This window comes from Otolemur garnettii, unplaced genomic scaffold (assembly GCF_000181295.1).
Source record: "Otolemur garnettii isolate 467f Iridium unplaced genomic scaffold, OtoGar3 scaffold00019, whole genome shotgun sequence".
Classification (NCBI taxonomy): Eukaryota; Metazoa; Chordata; class Mammalia; order Primates; family Galagidae; genus Otolemur; species Otolemur garnettii.
Window position 1 is genome coordinate 86,887 of NW_003852414.1, and position 22,931 is coordinate 109,817.

The window sequence follows — 22,931 nt, forward strand, 5'->3', positions numbered from 1 at the left end:
CGTCTGGCTTGGCAGAGGTGAAAGCGCGAGGCTGCCTTGTCCCAGCTGCTGGTGAATCCTGCTGCTGGCAGGATTCCACCTGCCAGCTCTGGAGTATGTGACTGGCCCCTTAGCCACTTGAGCTACAGGCGCCGAGCCCACACTGAGATTATTTATAAATTAAGTGCTTTGGGGAAATTATGGATTTGATTCCATAATTTGTCATTAATCCAAATTCTTTGCAATTCCAAATGCTTCTGTAAGTTCACAGCGACACTTGTTTTCTATTTCCACATGTTCTGTGACAAATGTGGATAGTGAGGCTTATAAAGTGGATGCTCTCTAAGAGATACATGGATTTTAATTTGCACCAGCAAAAATAATTTGTCAGTGTTTCCAGGAACATTTGATAGGATGTCAATTACTTTATATGAACATTACAAACATTAACACTAGATTTTAACTTTTAAATAACCTACATTTGACTGAGTGCACTGACTTATGCCTATAATCTTAGCATTCTGGGAGGCCAAGGTGAGCAGATTGCTTGAATTCAGGTGTTCAAGATCAGCCTGAGCAAGAGTGAGAACCTATCGCTACTAAAAATAGAAAAACTAGCCAGGTGTTATAATGGGCTTCTGTGGTCCCAGCTACTCAGGAGGCTGAGGCAAGAGGCTTGCCTGAGCCCAACAGTTTGAGGTTGCTGTGAGCTATGATAATGCCACATGGCAGTCTAACCAGGGTGACAGAGTGTGACTGAAAAAGAAAACAAAAACAAAAAAACGTTCATTTGTATGCTCAATATCTTTTTTTCTATCTCCTGTGGAAAATCTGAAGTTGCTGCTGGTGGATTTTGGCAAGGTGAGATCTCAAATGCTGCTGCTAGTATTTCTCACAGATTATTTCCTTTCTGATTTGCCTAGAATACTAGTTTCTCCTAACTTTTAGTGGTATTTGATATCAAATGTTTGAACTCTAATGGATTTAAATTTTGGAAAATAAATTTCTCCTGCGCCACGTACAATCTTGCCCACAGTGCAAGCCCACTCTACGGCCCTTGGGACAGGCCTGAGTACAGCTAGGGCCCAGCTTTGAGAAGATGGATGTGAATTCAGATCAGCTCTTCCTTCTCTTTAGTTATGTGACCCAGGATAAGTCATTGTGCTTCAAGGTCTCCCCAAGTAGAGGAGAGGAAAAGTAGGATGGTAGTTTCCAGGGCCTGGGACAGGAGAAATGGGGAATTATTAGTTAAAAGTATAGGGATTTTTGGTCTCATGCTTGAACTCTAATGTCCCAAATAATCTTTGAGAAATGTCTGTAGCATACACAGCTGATCTCTGGTTTTGCCAAAATCCAGCCAGTGGCAACTTCAGATTTTCCACCTGAACTAGAAAAGGACATAGTAAGTCAATGTTTTATATTAAAATGTATCAAGGATTACTAGTTCAATTAATTCTATTTAAAAATTTGGAGTTCACTTTTGGGTTTTCTTAAGTGTTCATATGAAGTAACAGACATTTTATCAAATGTTCCTGGAAATATTGAAAAGGTGTTTTTATTAATTAAAAGCAAAATGCACCTATCTCCTAAAAGTACACATTTCACATGCCTCATTATCCACACTTGTTGGAAACTTTCGGAAATGGAACACAAAAACTAAGATGTGAAATTACAGAAATGTTTGGAGTTATAATATATTTAGTAATGAATGGCAGATTATAATCATATGAACAGGTATGAAATAGAATAAATTTAATGGAAAGTACAGAAACTTCTGTCTCTACAAGCAGAAACCTTTTTTTTTTTTTTGTAGAGACAGAGTCTCACTTTATCACCCTCAGTAGAGTGCTATGTCGTCACACAGCTCACAGCAACCTCCAACTCCTGGGCTTAAGCCATTCTCTTGCCTCAGCCTCCTGAATAGCTGGACTACAATCGCCTGCTACAACACCTGGCTACTTTGTTGTTGTTGTTGTTGCAGTTTGGCTGAGTCTGGGTTTAAACTCGCCACCCTTGGTATATGGGGCTGGTGTCCTACCTACTGAGCCACAGATGCTGCCCCAAGCAGAAATCTTTATTCCTTTAAAGTGAAAACTCACCCTTTATCCTGAGGACCAAGTCCTGCCTAGAAAGTCCTGACCCTAAGCCCAGGGCTGCTTCCCCACCTGCCAGGTGGGTGAATGAATACAGGAAGAAACTGGGGTGTGATGCTGTCCCTAAAATGGCACAATCTTCAGGATGTGTGTGTCACATTCTTGTTTCCATGCCCAAGACCCTTAGCACAGACTTAGTTAAATTACCTGTCACCCTCCAATGTGGACCCAAGATCCCTGGCCCCTTGGCTGGTCACCGGGGGCACTGTGAAACATGAGCCTGTTCTGCTTGCAAAAGGATGGAAAATGCTACATTTTCCAACTGGTTAAGAAGAAAACAGCTCAGCAATCCTTGTCAGATCCCTCACAGCTCTGGGATTCTATATTAAATTGTGTGAAATATTTAACTTGAGTAAGTGGACTCAAGTAGACCCCCTGGACCTCAAATCACCCAGCCTGACCTGTCACAGGGCCCTGAAGTCTGTCAGTAGGGAGAAGGGGAAGACTGGAGATGGCTGAGAGCAGGGTGGGGCCCAGGCCCCGCCTACAAGGCCTCACCGTCTATTGACTACATACCCATGGCCTTTAACAACAGCCCAAGGCCCCGCCCACAGGTTGCCTGTCCAGAGAAATCTCGCCCCTCTCTAGGCTGATTTGCTCTTTTAATTGTTGTTATTGGTATTGTTAATTAATTATTATTACTACTAAAGAGCAAAGATTTATTTTACTATATAGTGTGTGTATTTGTTCAATTTTTTCCATATTGTTATTTTAATAGCTCCTGTTCTATGTGTAGTGGCACCAGCTCAGCTGCCTCCTCTCCCTCCTCAACTATTTTTTCATTAACTTTTTGAAGATTTTTTTGTTTTCAATTTCATTTATTTCTGATTTAATTTTGGTTATTTCTTTTCTTCTGCTAGGTTTGCGATTGGATTGCTCTTTATTTTCCATTTCCTTAAGATGATTCATTAGGCTGTTGATGTGCTCTCTTTTTGTTTTTCCGATGTAGGCATCTAATGAAATAAATTTCCATCTTAGGACTGCTTTTGCAGTATCCCACAGGTTTTGGTAGCTTGTAGCTTCACTGTTGTTATGTTCAAGGAACTTAATTTCCTTTTTTATCTCTTCATTGACCCAGCCCAATTTAATAATTTCCTCTTTTATCTCTTCATTGACCCAACTGTCCTTCCCCTCCAAGGAAGCTCCAGCAAGCAACCCAGTCTGAAACCAAATTTCAGTACAGATCTTTCCTATCTCCAGTTCTCCACTGGAGAGTCAGACAGCCTCTGCACATACCCAGGCACTTGTCTTCTGCACTGGTCTTCCTCAGTTCCTGACCTCCTCATTGGAGTTCCCTACTGCTTCACTGTGCCCCCAGAATGGTATTTTGGGGCAGGAATCTTGAGCCAGAGGTGGTTAGAGTCCTCTCTCTGTCTCACTGTGAGTAGCTGGTAAGAAGATGTCTTTAGTCTGTAATAACCAAGCCCCCATCCCTTGACCTCCTTCCTAGGACCAGTGGGGAACAAGCCCCCTACACTTGAAAAGGAAACCTCTCCTAAAACTTTTAGCCCTAGCCCCCTCAAGGGTAAAGAAGCCGCCTGAAATTAAGGAAGTATGCATGGAGGGGTTGATCGAAGGGAGGGGTGGATTCCAAATAAGGCCCCAGGTGAAAAGGGCCCAAGTTCTTCTCCGAAATTTACCCAATAGTTGTTTGTGAGTTAATGTACCTTAAGTTAGCATGTTCCCCCACCCTGAATTGTGTAACCCCCTATGATGTACCCCATCTTATGATCATGAAGTAATGTACTTGTAATGTATCTTGTGATTATGAGCCAACATGTACCCCCACCTTGCGACCCCCTGCCTTAAGCGCTATGATTGGCTTCTGTATTGCACTAGCTTGCTGACCAGCCATGACTATGCAGAATAACAGTATAAAAAGGCTTCTCCTCTGCTATTCGAGGCTGTTTGCCTATATGGTATCAGCCCAACTGTAGGTGTACCAAATTATCAATAAAATTCTATTAATTACCCCTGAAGTGGAGTCCATCCTTCTTTCACATCTGCTGTTTCATTTCAAGTCCACCATCTTTCTCCAGTCACTTCTTTTCTCTCATGAACAATTTTACCTGATACTATTTATCTTCCCTCTGAGCATGCTGATTATAGTTTGTTGTTTTATTTATGGCTTTAGTTGTGCAATTTTAGTCACTGGTTTTGAGTTTTCACTACATATTGACACATAACCCAGGTTCTCTGTTCAGTGACACTATGCTACGTCTCTGGATGTGCAAGAACCTCACATAAAATATTCCCAATTCCTCTCTCTCAGTTCTTTGTAATATTGTTATTATATATGTGTGTGTGTGTATTCACTTATCCATAAGCTATAATTTGTTCCCATTATAATCTGTTCCTATTAAGTTATATACTGTTCCTACTATCATTTTGAACAAACTCTTATGTGATCAATACTTATAGTATAATGGTATAAATTATTCTGGTGGATGGCATTAAAGATATGCTGTAGTACTCTACCATCAGCTTTGACATTTATTCTCTCATGGTCATGATTCACTCTTCTCATTAAAGGATATTGATATATGTACACTTTTTAGTTTTAGTTAATAGTTATGTGATGCATAATCTCCCCTTTGAAATCTTAACTGCATATGATATTAAATCCATATTCTTGTTTTCTTCAGTATATTTCTGTCATGTTGCTGTTCTAATAACATCAAAAATCAACAAACCGCAAAACCTAAAGTAACCATTTTTAAAGCCAAACATGAGGATTCAGCTTGATAGTAACTCTGCATGAAGGAATGGTTGGCTTTGTCATGTGTATGTATTTACATATAGTCCAATTTGCTTTCTGAGTCTCCTGAGAAATATCCTAACTTGAAAGGAATAGCTTTCATATTTTTATCTTGAATTAGTCTTTACAGAGTACATAAAATATACATTATTTATTAAATACTTTGTTTCAAATCCCATTCAACCTACCATCAAAGTAAAAGAGTCTATTTGGCATAGGCAATAAGAATGAAGGATATACAAACATTCAGACCAGGTAAATTTTCCAATACAAATTTAGTTCTGGAAAGAAGTACATTAAAGTAATTGAAATGCTTCTAATCTTCTTGTACTTAATTTGTTTATTTCCCCAAATCTGATGGAAGGATTTGATGTAAACACTGTAGACGTTATTGTTGGTTACACGTATACATACATGTTTGATAACAGGATATGTTCAAGCATAAGAAAAAGAGATTTTAAACATGTAAATTTTCACTCAGATGTTCCCACTAATGTTCCCAGTTTGAAATCAATCCCTATACTTGTTAGGAACTCACAGAGGTAAATTATGAGACTCTACAATTTTTCCAGCACTCCAAATACTTATTGGAATTCTGATCTTTACTTAGAGGAAAGCTTTACTTGCTAACATGTCAATTGTGTTTTAATTTTAATTATTTCATCTTAGTACCCTATGATCTTAAGCCAATTAAATGTTCTGATTAGCAGACCATATGTGTGTGTGTGTGTGTGTGTGTAATTGTTGATAATTAAAAATGAGGAAAGTAATTAACATTCCTTAATGTTAGACACAGTCTTTTAAGACAGGGTCTTTTTGGCCTTCAGGTTCTTTTTACTACTAAAAATTATTGCATAGAATTAACCAGTACCTTGAATTAGGTGTTTATCATTCCCATGAACTTTTAAAATATTTTACTACATATGTGCATAGTCAGAAATAATATGTAGAATTCATTTTTATGACCTGATATTTAATATAAGTGACTATACATGTCATTCAAAAATTTTATTTTGTTTCTTCATATCTGGTTTTATTGATACAAGTAGCTCTGGTTCATAGGATTTCATCACAACTGTACCATATTTAAACTCTCTTGATTATGGTGAGAAAAATGATTGTAGATTCTAGAGCCCTTTTGTTTAAGTAAATTATGATTATCAATATTAACTACATTAGTAATTAAAACTAAAAAATGTAAAACACAGGCATGCACACCATACATCCCAGTAGCCACTAGTCACATCTACCACATTGTCTCCCAGTAACCATTAGAGCTATGTATGACATTTCATGTCTCTGAAAAACTCTGCTATACACTTTGAAGAGAACGAGAGTGCAAGTGGCAAATGACATTTTTATCAATAACTTAGTGGACCCCCGAATGAATCTAAGATTCTCAGATCACAATTTAAATCCATTGTTTTAAACCATATTGTTTATGGGTGTCAAATGATAAATGAGCATTTGATAATGAAAGGGCCTTTAACATTTCACTTCATTTTCTTTTTTTATTTCACTTGCCTTAAAGAATTTAAATCCAACCATTTTCTGTATGAAGAGAAAAGAACTCACCTAAGGTGTATAATGGGAGGCTGTTCAGCATGCCCCTTAGGTGAAGGGCTCACTCAACTACAACTTGAACTTTATCTTAAAAATGAAAACAACGTAATCCAAACATTTGCACCCTCATATTAAGCTATAATTTAGAAAAAGAAAAAAATATATAAAGTCATGTGAAAAAAGTATAATTTTAAAAAATTAATATAATTTAAAATAGGAAAATACTTACAGAATAAGCCTATAAATAAAGAAAATATTTTTGTACAGTTGCTCAATGTGTGTTGTAAGCTAAGTGTTATTACAAGAGTAAAATTTTAAAAAATTGAAATGTTTATGAAGTAAAAATGTTACAATAAGCTAGGGTTGATTTTTATTTTTTATTTTATTTATTTATTTATTTATTTTTTTTGAGACAGAGCCTCAAGCTGTCCCCCTGGGTAGAGTGCAGTGGCATTACAGCTCACAGCAACCTCCAACTCCTGGGCTCAAGCGAGTCTCCTGCCTCCGCCTCCCAAGTAGCTGGGACCACAGGTGCCTGCCACAACGCCCGGCTATTTTTTGGTTGCAGCCGTCATTGTTGTTTGGCGGGTCCGGGCTGGGGATTCGAACCTGCCACCTTAGGTGTACATGGCTGGCGCCTTAGCCGGTTGAGCTATAGGCGCCGAGCCTGGGTTGATTTATTTTAACTGAAGAAATAATTTTTTATAAATTAAAAAATGACGGCTCAAGGAGTAGGGTGCTGGCCCCATATACTGAGGTGGCGGGTTCAAACTTGGCCCCCCCCCCAAAAAAAAAGGAAAGTATTTTTGTTATATGTTTATTTCATAGCTCATGGCCCTCTGAATTCTTTGGATATTGTGTGGACCTAAGCTTCCCCTTGTTTTATACAGAAAAATTAGGGCACTTAAAGCTATCATTATTCATATAAGTTTCTGATGTTTATCCAAGGCTTCCAGTGTAAGTTTAGACCAGAGTTGGAGCTCAGAAATGAGGAAAGAAACCCCATCCTCCAAGCTCCCTTCCTAGGGAGTAGAATCTTCCCCATCTGTGCCCAACTGTAAAGAATAGCAGTTGGAGGCTACATGGCACCAACTGTATGGAACAGCAGTAGGAGCCTGAGTGGCACTGGTCAATGGGCTGCTTCTGCTTGAGGACTCCATCCTGAGTGGCTGCTGTTGGGCTGGCAGCTTTTGGCTTTTTAAGGATCCTGTGTTGCCCCTAACAAAGTGGTGTGCTTGGCTGGAGTCTAGACGGAGACTGGAGTGGCTTGACCTCTCTTTGGTGAGGGACAGAGGTATTTTCATGGCTTCTGATTAAGCTGGTGTTGAATGTGGAAGCTGGATGAGAATGAGACACTTAACTGTTAGCAGGTTCTACAAACAGGAGCATGATGACCTCGTGTCTAGGGTCTATGTCCTGGGCTTGGGCGCTCCAGGCTGTCAGCATAGCAAAGATTTCTGCATCTTGGTTTGAGACCCTGCTCAGCAAATGGCTCTGAACTCATGCTGGGGTCACACTGGGCAGGTCACCTGTCTCTCTCACGCAGTGCAGACAGTAGAGCTTTGCTTTGTGATATCCACTGCCCCAAGCTGGCATCCCAGGTGGGTTGCAGTGTCTCTGGATACCTTCTTACTTTTGGCTTTGCAGCCTCAGCAAGGTGAAGTCTTTGCCTTTGGTAGTGAGACTGGGATAGTCTTCCTTGCAGATATCAAGAGTGTAGGCTGTGCCCATATCTCAGCCCTACACTCCCTGTGTCATGGGTTAGTGTTCTATGAACAGTGCTACCTGCCTGATCAGTGCAGATTGCTCACTTGCAGTGCTGGACTCTGGCCTTTCTAAGGTGTTTAGAAGCTGAGCCCACCGAGACTTTGTAAGAGATGCTAACTGGTCCCCACTCAGTCACTCCCTGCTTACCCCAGTGGGCTGGAATTATCAGGCCATATTGTGTCCACAGAACCTCTCCAGGCCCCCAGACTTCTTCAGTGCTGCTGAGTAGCCTGGATTTAAGAAAAAAGCAAGTCCGATAAGTATCCACTTCTTTGCCTCTGACCCTTCAGTTAGTGAGATGGTGTAGGAGCCTTCTGTAGTGTCTAGATATGCTAGATCTGTGTGGTAAATAGGTCTGGTCTCTTGCCTGAGGGAGGCTGGATTCTGGGATCCTGTAGTCACGGCATTTGAGTGTGTGTGTGTGTAGATGTATAATTTTGGGTGGTGAGGGCAATAAAAAATATTTGCACATCTTCACTAAGTATCAACCCTCCCTTTATTAATGAACTCACAAGGGAGAGGTGTTCATGTTGCTCACTGCACAGAAAGCCAATGACTCAGACAATGAGGATTGTCAGGAAAGGATTTCCCACAGGAGATGCAGCTAATGGAAGAGGGAGGCACAGACAACCTCAAATTCCCTTCCCAACCAATAGGGTCAGGGATTTTTATGGAGGTAAATATGAATAATGCATGAGGGGAGTGAACATCATTGTGTATTTGGAGTGGAGTGCAAAATACACAAGTGCAATGAGATGTTCTACTAGTACATATACCCCATGAACAAAAAATGGCAGATAAGTGCCTCCCAGGGTGGGGATTTTAGTATTATAATGAGCCAGGGGTTAATACTGGTCATTCTTTCAGGCTTCTGAGCAGGCTCAGTGGGTCCTTGGGCACAATCTTCAGTGGCGTATCACTTATCTTGTCTTTTCTAGACAGGTGATGGAAGGCTCTGTAGCTATCTCAAGGAGGTTGTGCTGTTCCTGGGAAAGAAACTCAATAGGGAATGCATCAGTGAATAGAAAGTTACAAAGTTCTTGTCAGCAAACCTTACTGGCCTGGAAACTTGAAACATAAGAGAACTACAAAAATGTATAAAAAACGTTGAAATGTTAAAAAAAAATGTTTTCTTGTTTATGGAACTTGTTACCTTTCTCCCCCCAAAAGTTGGCAAGAGGGTGTTTTGCTTTCCTTAGGTAGCTGTCTATGAGAAGTGGCCATGTCTAGGGGGAGGTATTGGATGTTGGCATCATAGGATTCTTGGAAGATGCTCTTATGCTCTTCATAGATACAGAGTTAATTTTATTTTATAGCACCTAATTAATCATTACTGTGAGGAAACACTTCCTATCACAGAAATCTGGTCCATCTCACTTTGAGCCAGAGGCAGGATATTCACAATGTTACATAACTCCTTGCCAGTAGACAGAATCAGAAGTGCATTTTTCTGGCCAAATGAAGTTTGGCTGGTGTCTTTGTAATGCCTGCTCCCCTCCCCTCACTCCCCGGTGGCATTTGTATCAGTGAGGAGAGTTTTCTGTCATAGATGCCATAGAGATAAGTTTGGGAGTAATGGAGAGCTTAAAGGCGTTTCAACTAAGTTAGAAAACTGACACAGATTGGTACAAAGAAGTCTGCTACTTTTCCAAGGCGAGACAGCTTGGATCTGACCTTTTCTGCCTGTGGGCCCCTTTTTCTGGATATAGAAGGTCCAAATGCTTTGTGGCCACCTATGGTTTTTAATTCCAGTATCCAGAAGAGAATCAGAAATACTGTTTGGTGAAATAAAGAGTTCAGGGATTGTTCAGAAAATAAGGTAGAGTTTCTTGCTTTGAAAAAAGAAAAAGTTGGCTCGGCGCCTATAGCTCAACCGGCTAAGGCGCCAGCCACGTACACCTAAGGTGGCGGGTTCGAATCCCCAGCCCGGACCCGCCAAACAACAATGACGGCTGCAACCAAAAAATAGCCGGGCGTTGTGGCGGGCGCCTGTGGTCCCAGCTACTTGGGAAGCGGAGGCAGGAGACTCGCTTGAGCCCAGGAGTTGGAGGTTGCTGTGAGCTGTAATGCCACGGCACTCTGCCCAGGGGGACAGCTTGAGGCTCTGTCTCAAAAAAAAAAAAAAAAAAAAAAAAAAGTTCAACTTTAAAAATATGGGAAGGTTTACTTGCTATTACTCTTTGTTTTTTCTGTTTTTCTATTGTCCGATCCATTCTGCTTTCCTGCTTGTGAAATGCTCATGTGTAATAATGAAGTTATATAAATATATAATTATGTGTAGAAATAAATTGTTTCTACTATGTAAACCATAGGAGTTCAGGTAAACTTTCTTGTAATCTTTGCTCCAGTATCAACCTAATCTTCCAACTGGTATATGATCTGGGAAACTAATTTAGCTGTATACTATACAGCTATGCTAAGCTATGATAAGCATAAAGGAAATTGCTTAAAAATGTAATAAGTGGTAGGCTTTTTTTTTTCTTTTGACTTAAAGATGGATTGCCTTTATTTAAACAATCAAATGGAAATGTAATAGGAAGGAAGCAATGACTGAGAGGAGATATAAAAATGTACCTAGCCACGGGACAAATGTACCCAAAGGCATCTGTTCATTGTACTCATATGTGCTAGCTTATCTTTTTAACTCAAACTGTTGAACTTTACAATTTTATAATGACAGTTTTAAATATTTGAAAACAAATATACATACTTTCACATATTTTTAAAAAATAAATTCATGTATTTCTGTTGAATCAAATTTTTATGTTGTTTAATATAAAGTATGATAAGCTTTGGCATGTATGATTTTATTACATAAGTAGCATAAATCCTTAGCCAAAAATTTAGTATTTGACTCCCAAGTAGAAAGCTGAGTTCTGTACGTTCTACACATTGAGTTTTACAGGCAGACAAAAAATCTAGAAATATTTTTCTTTAAGAGTAAAAAGAGATGAGACCTCCCAACCCACCCCACCCCCACGAAGATATAAAGTTACCTGGCTAAACGCATTTTTTAAATGTATCTGGTTGACTTGAATTTATCTGATTCAGCATCATGGAATTCTATCATTTCTCTTGGTGTCATAAAATGCCACTTTAGAAAATTTGGTTGAATCATTTAATCTTTCTTGATTTTACTCCCATTATCAGTGAATAATGAGACAAAAGTAGATAATTATTTCTACTGAATGTCTTTTAGATGTAAAACTTTATAGTTATTACAGGTCATAGTTGGAGAAAATCTCATTTTCCAGAATTCTACCCTAGCAACTCAGCAGTTTTTATTCTTTTTAAAATCATATCTGTGTACATTAATGCATTCATGGGGTATGATGTGCTGATTTGATATACACTGTGCAGATCTTACATCTAACTGATTAGCATAACCACCTCCTCGCTTATTTATTTGTTGTGGTAAGACATTTATACTCTATTGTTTTTTTTTTTTTTTTTATTTATTTATTTATTTATTTTTATTGAATGGTAACTATGTACATTAATGCACTTCTGGGGTTCAGTGTGGGGTTTTCACATGCAATCTGAAATACTTCCATCAAACTGGTCAACACAGCCTTCATGTCATTTTCTCAGTTATTGCTTTAAAACGTTCACATTCTACTCTTAGAAAGATTCACCTGTACCCCTATAAGGTAAACCTCAGAAGTAATCCCTCCAAACCCCCTCCCTCCACCCATTCCCCCCTCCCACTCTATTGTTAATAGTTTTGAAATATGTCATTGCATATAATCAGCAACTCAGCAGTTTTACTGCCCCTTGTGTTGTGGCAAACTTTGGTGTCAGCGAGTACCTTCAGTTTTGTGATATCCCAAGATCCAAATGAAAAAAGAAATATTAAGAGGAAAGGAGAAAACAAATAGTTCAATGCAGAAAGGGGAAGCCTGACAGTGTCACATCCTCTGAAACTGCCTGTTCACGGTAACATCCATGTGGTCAAGACAGAAAAGGACTAGTTTTGTTTTCTTTATCTTTTTATTTCTCTGTTTTCGCCAAGCGAATGGGGTTTTAAAGGTAGACAAAAATGGAGTTAAAATTCATATTAGATAGTGAAGATTAAATAAGCATAAAAGCACGAATCTAACAAGGGCCCTTATTGAAATTTTGAAAAATTCTTTCCTTCACTAAAACAGAAATGAAGCAGACTTTACAAAGATATCCCTGGTAAAATTATAATGATTATATATTCTAATTATTTGATATTCATATGTAAAGGTAAAATTAAAGTTAGCACAAAATGTTTTCATGACTAAAATTATGCCAAACTGGTCAAGTGAGAAAATGAGTAAGAAAGAAAAAAGTTCTTTTTATTGAATAAAGTAATAACAATTATTAGTAGTATTAAATTTTAATTAAAGGTTGAAGAAGAAGGCAAGAAATACAAAAGTAGTGAAATGGAAGTACCAGAAAACCTGTGTGTTGCTGCTGCTGATGACAGTGACGATAGTGGATCAGTTCAAACTAGGGAGATTAGAAAAACGGATGATCTGCCGTTTGCCGGGAAGAACATCGAGTGGGACAGGTAAGCCTGCCACACTATGTGTATTTAACAGTACATAATTATCATGGTACAAGAAAAACTAATTTGAATTTGGGCTAATATTCATGATTAACAAGTTTTATACTTTTCTAGGGATATTCCACCTTACCTGGCAATCAAAACAAAGGCAAATTATCAAACAATGACAATCATTTTTTCAATCATACTGATATTTTATTAAATAATAATGACCACTGTTGGGAAGTATGAAGAAAATAAAATTCTCATACACTGTTGGTAAATCTTTTCTGATGACTATTTAGTACAAATTTAGTAGCATGAATCAAAATTTCATATATATCATTACTTTAACCTAATAGCTTCATTGCTGGGATGAGATACTACAAGAAAGCATGGTTTGTGAAAATGCACGTATTAAGGTCATTTTCTATAAACTATTACATATACAATAAGCCTATATATGTTTGTATATATATATATAATATATTACGGATATGTAATGTGTGTATGATAAAAATATTTATCATAACATTGTCATATCAAAAAGTTGGAGATTATCTAAATGCCCATTCATAAAGAAATAGTTAAATTGTCCTACCCATAACATAATATGGTATGCAACCATTTTAAAAAAGAGGTTAGATTAATAGTATATAGAGTATTTCACAATAAAGTATATTTAAAGCATTAATTTGATGACATATCCTAAAATTTTATTAGAATTCTTAGAATATCTGCTGAGTTAGAAAAGGAAGCCATATACTACCTTGGCACTCTAACTTGTTTTCAACAAAATAGCTAATTATTATTAAATTTTTCATTTTGTTTATTGTTCTCAATGCATGAATGCTCAGATGTTGGACACTCAAATTAATCTGAATATTATCAGAGAATTGCACATAGGGACCCATATTCCATATAAACGTTTCAACATAACTTATTAATATACATCAAAAGATCTTTAATCTACTAAACCAGGAGTTGGTAAACTTTTTCTGTAAAGAGTCAGGCACTAAATATTTTAGGCTTTCTGACTCCTAAGGTGTCTATTGTTGTAGATCTGTAATAGACAGTAGTGAGTGGGGTGGCTGTGTTCCAATAGACCCTTGCTTATAAAAACAGGGAGAGGACTGGATTTGACCCACTGCACTAATTTGCTGCCCCCCTGTACCAAGGTGTTGTTAATGCAGTGAATCAATGTTTTAAAGGTACCCTGCACGGATATCATTGTCTTTCCTTTGAAAAGATAGTATATTTCAGTGTGCACTATAGCCTGTGTTCCATTAGTGGCTTCATATTATATAATTTACAAAAATTCAGTTTACAAAATTGGATTTTTTTTTCATTTCTTCTCTCCTTGTTATAGAATTCAATATTTTAATATGACTAATTCTTATATTTAGTGAGTATAAAATATCCTATGCGGGGCTGATTTTTATCAAGCAAGAAATACTGCTCTTGAAAATTTAGTCTTTCTATGGTCTTTATTTGTAAACATGAGCAAAATGACATTAGCTTAGGTAGTATAGAAATGTTCAAGTGGTCTTTTAGTTCTGTAATTTTGTGAATTATTTATTTAATACCTTTCTCTGGCATTTAAAAAAATGCCATATGTACATTATTTTAAAAAGCTTTAAAGTGTTAAAATATTCCATGTAATTATTGTCTAAGGATTGAAAAATATAATTAAACAAGAAAGTTAGATCAACCATGATCATGTCAGGTAGGTATGATGTCCCTGAAAGAATTGTTTATACTCATAGGCTCAGATTTCTTTTCCATTCAATCTTGAACTCACTGTAGTAATTTTCACTTTCACTTTCATCACTCCTCCACAATTGTTTCACTCAAGGTTATCACTGATTTTCACTTTGATAAATCCAGACATGGTTTCTTTAACCTCATTTTATTGACCTATCAGCAATATTTGACCCAATGGACTCTCCTCCATAACATTTTCTTCACTCACTTGGCTTTAAGAATATCACTCACTCACCTGAGTTTGCTGCCTGCCTTTCTAGTTCTTCCATCCTAATCTGGTTTGTGCTTCTCCTCCTTTGACTTGCTTTTTAAAATAATGCACATATGGCATTTATTGACATTTAAGTGTCAATAAATATTTATTAATGAGTGAATATAGTTTACTTTGAGTGCATTGCTTTATTTTTGTTATTAAATCATAGCCGTGTACATTAATGCATTTATGGTTTTATATACAATTTGAAATACTTTCATCAAACTGATTAACATGTTAAGACATTTTTACTCTACACTTAGTAGATTTGACATGTACCCTTGTACAATGCACCATAGGTGTGGTCCAACCAATTACCCTGCTTCCACCCATCCTCTCCTCTTCCTTTCTCTCCCCCTCTTTTTTCCCCTTTATCTTGGGCTGTAGTTGGGTTATAGCTTTCATATGGAAGTGTGGGTGCTTATATATTGGTTTCATAGCAGAGCTGAGTACGTTGGATACTTTTTCTTCCATTCTTGAGATACTTTGCTAAGAAGAATATGTTCCAGATCCATCCATGTATACATGAAAGAGGTAAAGTATCCATCTTTTTTTAAGGCTGCATAATATTCCATGGTGTACATATACCACAGTTTATTAATCCATTTGTGGGTCAATGGACACTCGAGCTTCTTCCATGACTTAGCAATTATGCTCTGAGCTACAATAAACATTCTGGTGTAAATATCTTTGTTATAACATAATTTTTGGTCTTCTGGATATATACCTAGTAGAGGTAGGATCCTAGTGCAGGATCGAATGGCAGGTCTATTTTTAGATTCCTAAGTGATCTCCAAATTTCTTTCCAAAAGGAACATGTATTAGTCTGCATTCCCACCAGCAGTGCAGAAGTGTTCCTTTTTCTCCACATCCATGTCACCATCTATATTTTTGGGATTTTGTGAGGTGGGCTAATCTTACTAGAGTTAGATGAAATCTCAAAGTGGTTTTGATTTGCATTTCTCTGATGATTACAGATGACGAGCATTTTTTCATGTGTCTATAGACCATGTGCCTGTCTTCTTCAGAGAAGTTTCTATTTAAATCTCTTGCCCACAGTCAGATGGGGTCACTTGTTCTTATCTTGCTAATATGTTTGAGTTCTCTGTGGATTCTGGTTATCAAACCTTTGTCAGAGACATAACTTGCAAATATCTTCTCCCATTCTGAGGGCTGTCTGCTTGCTTTACTTACTGTGTTCTTGGCTGTGCAAAAGCTTTTTAGTTTGATCAGGTCCTAGTAATGTATTTTTGGTGTTGCCTCAATTGCCTGGGGGGTCTTCCTCATAAAGTATTCTCCCAGGCTGATTTCTTTAAGTGTTTCCCTTCACTCTCTTCTAGTATTTTTATAGTTTCATGTCTGAAGTTTAAATCTTTTATCCAGTGAGACTCTGTCTTTGTTAATGGTGAAAGGTGTGGGTCCAGTTTCAGTCTTCTACACGTTGCCAGCCAGTTCACCTAGCACCATTTGTTAAACAGGGAGTCTTTTCCCCATTGAATGTTTTTGATAGGCTGATTAAAGATTAAATGATGATAAGTAGCTGGGTTCATGTCTTGGTTCTTTATTCTGTTCCATACATCTACCTCTGTTTTTGTGCCAGTACTATGCTGTTTTGATCACTATAGATTTATAGTGTAGTCTGAGGTCTGGTAGCATAATTCCTCCTAATTTGTTTTTATTTCTGAGTAATGTCTTGGTTAGTTGAGGTTTTTTCTGACTCCATATAAAACGAAGTATTTTTTCCTGAGGTCTTTAAATTATGACAGTGGTGTTTTAATAGGTATTGCATTAAAATTGTATATTGCTTTGTGTAGTATGAACATTTTAATGATCTTGATTCTTCCTATCCATGAGCAGGGTATGTTTTTCCATTTGTTAACATCTTCAGCTATTTCTTTTCTCAGCGGGTCATAGTTCTCCTTATAGACATCTCTAATGTCCTTTGTTAGGTAAACTTCCAAATATTTTATCTTCTTTGGCACTACTATAAAAGGAATAAAGTCCTTGATTATTTTTTTCAGCTTGGGTATTGTTGGTATATATAAAGGGTATAGATTTGTGAGTACTGATTTTGTAATTCCTTGATCACTTCTAAGAGTTTTGTAGTTGAGTCCCTAGTGTTTTCCAGATATACAATCATATCATCTGCAAAGAGTGAAAGTTTGATCTTTTCTGACCCTATATAAATACCCTTGATTGTCTTTTCTTTCCTAATTGCAATGGCTAAGACTTCCATTACAATGTTAAAAGCAGTGGAGACAATGGACATCCTTGCCTGGTTCCTGATCTGAGTGGAAATGCTTTCAATTTAACTCCATTCAATACGATATTGGCTGTGAGTTTGCTGTAGATGGCCTCTATCAGTTTAAGAAATATCCCTTCTGTTGCCGTAAAGGTCTCTTGGAAAAGTGATATTGTGGAGAATAAGCACGGTTATTGAAATTGTGTTTTAAATAAAGGTGACCATCTGCTTGCTCAGGCAAAATGGTGAGCTTCTTTATTTGCTGTTGGTTTATATAGGGAATTTTGTACATGCGCACAATACAGCAATGACCTCATTGATCCATTTAAACATCATGGGACTACCTCGTGTTTAGCTTCCAATAATCCACTCAACATACACCTTTTGACATAACCCTATCAACATAACCCAATTTAACATAACTTAATGGAGAACATGTTATTAGCCATGACTTCTTTGTTCTTATCTGATGAAGCCTGAGGCTATGGGAGAAAGAGACAATTTGAATGTCTGTTCTACTGACCATGCCATTTGAAGGCCATTAAACAATTTTTAAACAAAGCATAAAGAAACTTCTTGGGCATACAGGAATTTGTGTGCAAACCTCTGTTCTCATGTAGGCATTAAGTCAGGGTTTTTTTGCTGGAGCCTTTTATATGGAATTCTCAGGCTGGACTTCTCAAAAGCCTTTCATGAGTCCAAGTTTCATCCGTGCCATTAGATACCTGTATGTATTAGTAAATTCCTCTACTCTTGAGGTCCCAGAGCACATTTTCATTCCCGGACCTGTCACCAAGTGACCTTCGTTACTTACCACAGATCAGGAAAGGTTACTGATGGGTAGCTGGCCAGTTTTTCAAAGGACTTTCTTATTTGCCTTATAAAGTCAACCTTTATTCCTTAACGTAGTCTATTCCAGCCAAAGCCTTGATCATGTTAGGCTCACAACCAACCTGGCCACATGGGATTCTGCCTCAGTTTCTTACAAGTATGCCTGCACAAAGTCTTTTCACTGCTCTCTCTCAAATGGCTTTTTTGGCCAGAGTCATATAGGCATTTCGCCTATACCCTTCTATACCTATTTTCTCAGGTGTTCTGATCATAAAAGGATGCTGGATATCTTCAAAAGCTTTTCCTGAATTGATTGAGAGAATCATATGGTCTTTGTTTTTTACTTTGTTTATGGGATGTATTATATTTATAGATTTGCATATATTGAACCATCCTTGAGACCCTGAGATAAAACCCACTTGGTCATGGTGTATAATTTTTTTTTTTTGCAGTTTTTGGCCGGGGCTGGGCTTGAACCCACCACCTCCAGCATATGGGGTCAGTGCCCTACTCCTTTGAGCCATAGGCGCTGCCCGGTGTATAATTTTTTTGATATGCTGCTGGATTCTGTTTGCTAGGATCTTACTGAATATTTTTGCACCTATATTCATTAAAGATATTGGTCTCTAATTTTCTTTCCTTGTTGAGTCTTTTCCTGTTTGAGGGAGTGCATTGCTTTAAACATGATACTAATTCAATTCTCATCAAAGAAAGTTTCACTCTGACAATTTTACCAGGCTGTATATATCCATTTGATTCTGTTGGCTCTATTGTAATTAGCTATATTCTCTATGTAAATGTTTTTCCATTTAGGGAGAAAAGCCCAATTTTGTTGTTACTTGCTATTTGTTTGTTTATTGGTAATTATGACAGTTTTAATTATGGTAAGATGGATCAAAGGAATTACAAATTTCATTTGTATTTAATTAAGAAAAATGCAATATAAAGATGGTAAATTTGATGGGTTTTTAAAAATCTTTTCAAAAGGACCATAAGCCTTCAATATCCCTAGTAAGAGAGTTATGCTGATCAGGCACAGTCTCTTATGACAGATCAGCTGCTGATATTACATAGGGTTCTGGGAAGAGTAGAGTTTGAGGATTAGCAGACTTTTAGAGGCACAGGTGGGTTGGCATCATCTGCAGCAGCATGCTTATTTGAGTGAGATTGTTCATTGTTGAGACTCCTAGGCATGCTCAGTGGAGTGAGTTTGTCTCTGGAAGTCTTTGAGAAGAAATGAAACCAGTGGTCACTGATTGATTGACTAATTTAAAACTGGTTTGGTGTGGCTTCTTGTTATTGTGGCTACAGGTCATTTCTTTCTGAAGTTTGAAGGATAACTTTAACCAGACGTTTTCTGTTTAAAGTTGCCTTCCATCATTAGGTTTAAAAAGAAACATACTTCCAGAATTATAGACTGGAAGTTTGAGTCAAGAGGAGTTGTTTAAAGAAGATCTCCCCTTTTTGTGTGTTAGATAGTCTGAACTAGAAAAGTCATCTACTAGGGTTTTGTTTTTTGTTTTTCTGGTTCATAATTGTTAGATTTTTTTTTTTTGTCTTGGGTATTTTTAGGGGCTCACATTCAATCTCCTAACATAATGATCTCCAGTGGGAAATTTCAGTCTCTTCGTAAATTTATGTAGGGAGATCCTTATGACAGGGAGGTTCTTATGTTTGTGTTTACACCATAAAAAAGTAATTAACAACTTTTCACAGGTAAATTCAGCTTTTCATATTAAGATTATATACTAGACTAAAAGTGTATAAAAGTTGCCAAATTATTTTATCTTAAGGGAAATCATAACTAGTCAGAATATTGCTATTCTATATATATATATAATATGTATGTGTATATATATATATATATATATATATAATGACTTATAGGTATTTTAAAAACAGGATTTTTCTCACCCAAGCTAGTTTCCTGGTTTTTGTTGGTTTTTTTTTTGTTACATGTGCCTCAAAACTTCACTTAAATGAACATCATATTTAAAAACCAAAACAAAGATACAGCACACATTTAACAAACCTAATGATTATGCCCACATCCAAGTGTGTTGCTCATAGGCAGTGGGCTCCAGCCTTTCAATGTAGCATCAACTTTAGTGTAGCAGTCCCCTCTCATTATTTTCCATTTTTCCTTTCAAGTCCCTAGAAAACACTTAGATGACATGTGCCTAATCTTTGTGCTCACATTTTGTTTTCTAAGTAGAATGATTTTCTCCCCCTACCCACTTTTTTTTTTTTTTATTTTTGACCTGGTAAGCTCCTCTCATATTTTTCATCTTCTGTAAGCCTTCCTTGTACCCAGATATAAGTTTTCATAGGTCAACTCTTGTGTATCACATTGTACCATAATTATACAGGGTAGCCATAAAGTTTGTGTGCAATTTTAAAATAGTAGAGCTTTATGGATAACCTGTATATTTACCTATTTTTTTTGAGATAAGGAATATGTATTTCTATGTATGTTATTGGTACTTCACAGCTGTTTTTTGAATTAATATTTGAATTGAGATAAGAATGAGATGGAATTTTATAATTTTTTAATGCTTTGTCAGTAGAATTATTAGGAAAAAAAACATTGGCTTTTTTATATGAATATTTTTGAAGTAGTGGTCCTGTCTTGCATAGGAAGGAAGTAAAGAAAAATGAAATTGATGAATGGACCTCAGAAGAATCTGTGATGACACCAATGTTTGAGGAGACTGATTTATTAACTGGCGACCTGCTACAAGTGAATGATGACAGCATTTTAAGTTTAATAGATCAAGATGAAGGAAGGTAAACTATTTTAAGCTTTTTATTTCCCTGTGAAGGAATGTTAGCAATGGCTTCCTTTATTCTGGAAATAGTATGGTGTAGTCTGCCAAAGCTAGTGAATACTCAAGTATAACAATGCTGCTGAAGGATTGATTAAGATAAGGGCCAGTGATTAACAAAAAAGCAGTTTCAATAAATAGTAACCATCTTCTACTGGGTCTGCTACTGACCAGCTATCTGGGTTTGGGAAATTTACTCGCTCTTTTTGTGCCTACTTTCTTCCTTTATAAAAGATCTAATATGTTACCTACCTCACAGAATTGTTGTAATGATTAAATTCAGTTTAACACGTGTACAGTGCTTAGAATAGTAACTATATAGTACATCCTAAAACAGCAAACTAGTTTGTATGATCATGTAAAAAGGTTTTCCCTCATATAAAGACATAATATTTTCCAAATAGGTTTTTGTGTCAGTAAAAGCTTACTGGGAAGGGAAGGGAAGGAAAGGGAAGGGAAGGGAAGGGAAGGGAAGGGAAGGGAAGGGAAGGGAAGGGAAGGGAAGGAGAGGGCAGGGGAGGAGAGGGAGGGGAGGAGAGAGTAGGGGAGTGGAGGGGAGGGGAAGGAAGGGACAGTTATTTACTGTTGAAAAAGACAATAAGAAAGGAAACTTGAATTTTTTTAATATCTAATGATTTAATATCTAATATTTTTTATTATTTATTGTTGAAAAGGACAATAAAAAAGAAAACTTGTATTTTTTTAATATCTAATAATGCAAGTAACTTGTTTTTCCTTTTGCTTTGACTGTTAGAAAGCTATATATAAATTTAATTTTTTGTTACAACACTGTTTCGTTGTTTGTCACTGTTGCTCTTTGTGGCAATATTAATAGTTTAATATCTCTTGTAGAAAATTATTATATTTTATATTACCTGTGAAATGAATTATCTGGAAAATTCTTATATTTTATATTACCTGTGAAATGAATTATCTGTAAACTATTATGAATTATATATCTAAATTATAAATGCAGATTTTTTTTATTTTAAAGCTATAATTGTGTATGCTTTTAATTTTATACATTTATTATTTATCTGAAAGGAATTCTTTGTTTCTTTAGGCCTGCAGAGGAAACGTCTAAGGAAAAGAACAAGGTATTGTAAAAGAACAAATTATCAAAAATATTATTGTTAAAATATGTTATAAAAGGTAAAGTGAAAAAAAAAAAAGGAATCCTTTTTGTGAAGACATTGACTTTGACCAGTGATTAAGAAACAATAGCCATTGATACAGGTATCCTTTTAATAAAAATTAGTTCTTTTAAGAAGTACCTGTGTTTTTGCTCATATAAAAAGATGGATGATTAGTATATACTATAACTGGTGGATTTTTTAACGCATATACTATACATTTTATCATTGTTTTATTTGAGGAGATATTTTGAAACATTATTATTTGTTTTATAGGTCAAAACCCAAATATATTCTGGGGTTGACCCTGATGACTTAACTCAGTCATCTGAAGCAATCTCAGAGGATTGTGAGCTGCCTTACTCCAATTATAAGAACTTTACATTGCTCATTGATCAACTGGGAATGAATTGTAAAGGTAGGCCCATTGAGTAAGTATAAGGCCTGTTCATGTATCCTAAAGTAATGTATGCACACATTGCTCACCACTGCACTGGGGTGATACTCATACCATACATATGTGATAGTGGCACTCATATCATAAATACGCTTTATGTTAAAATAGAATAACTGTGGCATATTGTACATTCTCAGCAAAAGAGCTATGATAATTCCACTGTACTTTTCTCAGTGTGAATGGCTCTCCTGGCGTCTTTGGTGACCCTGCCTCTCTCCTATTGTAGCAGGAATTCAGGCCAGGTGGAGAAAAAGCAGAGAGAAAGAATTGCTTGAACACTGGTGATAGAAGAGGAAGGGGTTTTATTTCAGCCACCGAGTTGTGACAGACTAGAATCCAAAATGAGGCCAAACTCCCCTAATAGCTCTGCCTCTGTCCTTTTATTGCACTCAGTAGATAGACAAAGGAATTACCATATTACTTCTCATTGGAGGTGTCAAATCATGTGCAGGGTTTATGGAAGCAGAAGGAAGCAGCAAGTGTTTGTTTCAAGGACCCAGGAAGCTAAGTTTAATAAGTTCTTCAGAGCTTGGTTACGATGCGGGGGGGCACCTTGCTGGAGTGTGCTTGGGCTTCAGTGAGAAATACCCCCCTTTTTTAAAAGTCAGAACATGTTTCCCCAGATATCCTCTCTCACTATGTTTTTTTTTTTTTTTTTTGAGAAGGAGTCTCACTATGTTGCTCTGGGTAGAG